The sequence below is a fragment of the Anomalospiza imberbis genome, chromosome Z (genome assembly GCF_031753505.1).
Source record: "Anomalospiza imberbis isolate Cuckoo-Finch-1a 21T00152 chromosome Z, ASM3175350v1, whole genome shotgun sequence".
NCBI lineage: Eukaryota > Metazoa > Chordata > Aves > Passeriformes > Viduidae > Anomalospiza > Anomalospiza imberbis.
Genome location: NC_089721.1, coordinates 71,486,030 through 71,492,073, shown reverse-complemented (window position 1 = coordinate 71,492,073; position 6,044 = coordinate 71,486,030). Strand labels below are relative to the sequence as shown.

At 36.0% G+C, this 6,044-nt stretch overlaps 1 long non-coding RNA gene across 1 annotated transcript; it reads right to left on the bottom strand.

Annotated features, from left to right (window-relative positions):
* Positions 1–2,373: 2,373 nt before the first annotated feature.
* LOC137464820 (uncharacterized) lies at positions 2,374–5,582 on the bottom strand. Its single transcript, XR_010994441.1, has 3 exons — positions 4,796–5,582; positions 4,570–4,687; positions 2,374–2,424 (listed from the first exon to the last, which is right to left on the bottom strand). It is a non-coding gene; the product is annotated as an uncharacterized lncRNA (long non-coding RNA).
* Positions 5,583–6,044: the final 462 nt, after the last annotated feature.

The window sequence follows — 6,044 nt, the reverse complement described above, 5'->3', positions numbered from 1 at the left end:
GAAATGGGCTTTCAAAAGGAAATAAGGTATGTCTTCAGAATGGAACTGTGTGCATTGTGAAGTAGCTCTACGCAAAATTCATATTACAAGCTGACTGACAAAAAAATCCCTCTACTCAACCACTCCCTTGCAGTACTGTTCTCTGTGTGTGAGGGTCCTATCCAGAAATCTGATCTTTTGAAAAGAAACTGATCAGAATGGCAAAACATCCTCGCCCCAGCTTTATAACAGTATTGCTATTTAAGAAATCCAAGCAGAGTATGCAATAGGTCACTATTCTCAGTACAATTTATGACTTTTTGATAAGAGCTGCACTTTAGCTTTAGTCTTTTCACTGGGGACAAAACCTTTTATCCTAGAGTGTGACTTCATCCACAGTGCATTTATGGTTTTTTTGGATTTTTTCCCGTGTTTAAATCTCAGGCTTTAGTCCTTAGGTAAATGCTTTTAAATATAGCGCCCGTGCCTGGTAAAAAGACACTATAGAGCCAAAGCTTTTATTTTCATCAATAGATATTGTGCAGGATTTTTAGCAAAAGGTGGACAGTCCCTCTCTTTCTACTAGATCTGATTTTTGTATACTTTTTAACATTTGGACGTACGGAATAAAGAAGAATGGCAGGGGATGGAACAGGATGAACTCCAAAGTCCCTTTCAACCCAGATCATTCTGGGATTCTGCGAAATTCAGTTATGTGGGACTCTATCTTTCTCCATCTCAAAAGAAAAAAAGAAAACAAAGAGAAAAAATAAAATTAAAGAATTGCACTTATTTTATAACTGGCAAGATAATGAAAATATTCCTTTATCTTCACATTAGACAAATGTAGAAAATATCCTGTGTTTTCCTGTACTCAGCCCACACCTACTGGGTGTGTCTGATATGATGAACATTACAAGCATTTTATTCCCAGCCCTGGCATTTGTCCATATTTATTTATTAATTAGGAGTCTATATATATCTATGGAACAGCTTTATTTTCTTTCTCTTTTGACCACTAAGCATCTCATTTCCTGGTTCTCAGCATTTCCACACAGTTACAGTGACTGAGCTAATAGGAAACTTTACATAATTGTTATCAGGCATTGTCAATAAACATGTATTATTAGGTAATCCTCTCTTAACATTTAATTTTGCAATTTTCTCAGTTTTTGTCGTTTTACCATAATCTTTTTCTTGCTCTAGTCTGCCATTCTTAAAGGAATTACATATATTCTCATATTAATTACCAAGTTTCATGATTTTAGGCGTTTCAAACGGGGCTTTGATACTGATTTTTTATCCCTCTGCCAAGAAACCCTTTTTAAATTTACCTTTCCTTAGAATGTGCACAAGAAAAATCCATTATCACATGTTGTCCAGCCTAGCAGAGTTGGTGTCACAGCTTCCCATTTTTCTGTATGTTCTCTTTGTAGCTTATAGCTCTATTTGCTAATTGTGAGACATCAGTGCCAATAGAAATATCAATATTAATCAATAAACTGTATTTTTCTTTACTATTCTGTGCATCACAACTATCATTTCCCTGGAATTCTTTTGCAAGGAAGGAAGAATATCTTTTCAAGGGCAGGAATGCTGAATTAATCTTTAAAAAGAGTTTGCTCTTGGCACTTAGGAATGGAGAACATACAATCAAAATCACACAGATCTTTATAAGGAATTAGAGCAAGGACCACTTGTCCACAGGTATTTTGCAGCTCTTGTTCATTGCAAACGAGGATTGGACTACCTTATTTTTTATTTTAAAGAAAGTTCCCCAAGGAAAAGTGAAAATAAAATAATTTCTTTCAAATATACAGAAGAATAACAAGCAAAAATTGCAATAATTACACTGATTATAGTTCATTTCAGACGAAGAGTACTGAGAGTTTTAATTCCATCTTCATTCTGGCAAAAATCCAGCATGTTTGTACAGTGCTGAGGGAAAGAGGTTGTACTGGTTATAGAGAAATACACAGTACTGCCAAGGAAACTCCAAAACCAGGGAATTATACAGGTGACTAGGAACATCAGCCAGATGAAGATGGTGACAGACATTAGGCAATTATCTCAGAAAAAAAAAAATCTGTAGCAAAACACAATAATCATATGCTACTGATATTGAGGCATGAATATAAAATAATTCAGTCGTTAAGAGGAAAAAAAAAAGACAAAAAATAAAAAGCAGACATGCATTTTTCTCCAGTCCCACTCTCATTCATTTTGCTGACACATGGTTTAATTTTAGGAGTTTTGTTTCAATCACTGGTCTCAGGTGCCATTCTCCATCATCAGCCCACAGCATTCCATAAGTTGAAAATAAAAAAAAAAAAGGTAAAAGTAAAAGAGAATCCTTTTTAGATCCTGCCTCTTGTAAGATTTTTTACTAATTCTTTCTTGTGTTTCTCCATTCTCCATTGATCCAAGTAGGCCTGTGGTCATGAACTTAGGCAGAGGGGAGAGAAGTTTGTTTTAGGGTAACTTTACCTAAAGCCTCCCTTCTTTCAATAACGGTGACATTTCTGCAGATATTACTTGAGGATTAAAGCTCCCTGTGAGGCTGAAACCATTTTTTGTCATTTACATCAAAGCCACCATTTTTCAAGAAGTTAAATCTGTGCTTAACACTCAGCCTCACCCTGGAGAGTTGAATTTATTTTGAATGCCTGAAAACAATTAGTTATTTAAACTTCTGCCTGATAAAGCAGCTTATACACCAATACTTGCGCTTATAAGTGGATAATCTATATTTCAAAATTTATTTGACACACAGTTAAAGAGGCATTTATAATTCTATACCTTCATCGACATGTTAAAAATCAATTCTGACCTTGCTTTGACCTTAACATTTCACAACAGGGAAATGAATATTGAAGTGTAAAATTGGATTTGTGCACCCTTATTTTACAAGAGCCTATTTGGAGCACTCCTGCAGTCTATTTTGTGAAGCAGAAAGAACTTTCAAAAGGTTAAAAGTTATCAAACAGCTGCAGCGAGGAGGAGGGAGGGAAAAGAGAGTCTAACTCAATATAATTTGTATATATTTGTATTATATATTTGTGTTATATATTGGTATTATGTATTTATATATTTGTATTGTATATTTATATATTTGTACAAAATATTTGTATTATATTTGCATAATAGCCATGCATCCAAGAGGGATTATTTCAACTAGAGCTTCTAATACTGAGTTGCCATGATACATTTAAGGGACATTCCACAAGAAAAGACAAAGAGGATGCTTTATCTGCTTTCCTTTGGATTTTTGCACAACAGTGCTGATGCCACAAGAAGTGATGAAAGTCTGGCTACCACAGAAATCTGAAGCAAAATTTTCAGGGTGTGTTGCCTTCACAATACTCAGGAAGAATTTCTTGCACCCTCCTTGAATAAACAGCTCCTTCTAAAGAAAGTAAGGTGTATAAAGTGTCTTTTGAAGGATCAATTTGAACAAAAGCCTCATATTGTGACAACCAATCTTTAATTGGTATGAGTAGATAAATAACTAACCGTGTGGTTTTTTAGCAATTTAAGTTTTCGTTTAGCTGAAAGAAAATAAAAAGCAAACCAAGATGTGTCCTTTGGGTAAAGCCTAAAAGCCTACCTCATACTTCAAGGACTCTTAGACAAGAAAAAGGCAGGATATAAAGATAAATCACAAACAGCAGTGACTGGAGCACTAATCCTCATTGCCACCTCTTCAAAAAAAGGACAGGTCACCATTTCATCTTACCTCTCCCAGGTAACTTGCTCCTCAATAAAATCCTGACTATATTAATTTCATATCCTCATGGCTGAGATTTTTCCCATTCTCCAAAGTCAAAAACACTAAATACGCATATATGTTTATTTGGATTCATCTGGGCTATCGTATCCTCAAATTTTCCACTTTTACTTCCCAAGTTCCAACATGTCACAGCTGAGTGTTTGTGGTTTGGAAGGGTTTGCAAAGGTTTGGTGTTATATATATTCAGAATCAGTGTTTTAGAATATATGCAAATAATTTCAGTATCTCACTGCTGAAGATAAAAGCATATGCTGAAGTTTGTGGCATCTGAAGTGTGCCAGCAACTGAAGATGAAGTTTACAAACAAGAGAAAAGAGTAGCGAGACAGAGTATTAGGTAGGTAGACATAAAAATACAAGAAGAATTGAATAATTGTATTTTTTAAGAAAAGTTTATGTAGTCTAGACCTAGGGTTTGGGGGTTTTTTGGCCTACTTCTTTATGAGCTGTTTATTCTGTTGAGAACTGTCTCTCACTATCTGCATGAAAGCCTATTTTGCTGTAATTATAATAAAAAAAAAAAGAAAATTAAGCTTTATGCTTGTGCAATTCTAGTTTCAGCACACAGTTGAGTTCTGCTTTTACTTTTTAGCAAGGTTTTTCTTACACAGCTTCATGCAAAGGAACCATGGATCCTCCTTGACTCATTCCCTCCTCACCTCAAGAACTCAGAATAAAACAAAAATCACCCTTCCACTGAAAACCATAGTTTGTAATTTCTACCTCATTCAATTCCACATAGATTTATCTCTACAGGAGACAGAGCAAATAATCAGAATTTATTTCTCAGGTTCTTCAGACCTTAGCAAGATTTGCAGCAGCTGCTCTCCTCAGCCTTTCTTTTTGGCCATATTTTGCTGTTTCTATACTTTCTGCATTCCAGAACAATTCAGGTCCTGAAGCAGTTGTTTTGTAACAACTTTCACTCACACGTAAAACAAGCCATTCAGTACATGAAGTTTAAACTAAGCCACTGTGTATTCTTCCTAAGCCTGGCATGAAAACTAAAAATCTACATTCTGAAAACTGGATATTCACTTCTGCATCCATGTCCTTGTAGATGCAAGCTTGACAGTAAGTTTTTGGGTTTTGTTTTTGGTTGTTTTTTTTTTTTCCTTTTAATCCCCCGTCTTCTTTCAGATATGAGAATTCTCCCTTTTAAACTAGCTGGTCAGATCTAGATTTGGCAGTGGAAAAAAATCATGGCACGTATCATAAGCTTCAGCTCAGTAGCAAAGGTTTATGCCAGAGGCAAAGCTGCAGGCACAAATAAGTAAATAAATTCAGGAGGCCTGAAAATTATATTGGTGTGTAATGTCAGAGTTGCTGTGGAAACCATCTTACAACTTTTTTAATACCTCAAAGAAAAAAGAAAAACCCTTCTTGCCACTTTCTCTGCAGAACAATATTTTAACTGATTTTAAACTACTGATGAATTACTTGAAAGTCTGTGAGACATTGGGGTGTTCAGCCTGGGGTAAAGAAGGCTCTGGGGAGAGCTTAGAGCCCCTTCCACTACCTAAAGGGAGCTTACAAAAAAGATGGGGAAAGAATTTTTATCAGGGCCTGTAATAAAAGGACAAGAGAAACTGGCTTTAAACTGAAAGAGGGAAGAGTTAAAATTACATGAAAGAAAGAACTCGTCTATGATGAAGGTGGTGAGACACTGGAACAGGCTCTTCAGAGAGGTGGTGGGTGCATCATCCCTTCAAGGTCAGGTTGGACAGGGCTGTGAGCAACCTGACCTTGTGGAAGGTGTCCCCACGCATTACAGGGGCTGGACATAATGGCTTTTAAATGTTCCTTCCACACACACACAAAAAAAGGCATTCTTTGATTCTATGAATCACTTTACAAAGAAGCTCAAAGACAGCATAAAGCTCCTACGCATTAGTTCTAACTTTTAGAAAGTTAAAGGGATTTTTTAGAGAATAAAATTTTTTTAGAAAATAACACCCTTCTTCTTCCACAGCCTATATTCAACATCCTTGATGAAGTGACTTTGACAACAGGTACATTTAAGTCGAGCTCTACAACCCCTGTGCAGGTTTTAACTTTATTGTATTTGTTCAGGTTTCTGACCCTTACTAACAAGCAGCACAATTTGTTCAAATGGCACTGCTTGTGCGGGGTAAGCTTTCTGGAATGAGTAAATTAGGAGAATCCTGCCTCATTTCTCAGCTGTGGACTGCTGTGCTGCCTTTCTTCTTTGAATCAGGTTGCTGTTGAACAGTTTTGAGGTTGAAAAGCTGTTCCTTCATAAAATGTGGCAAATG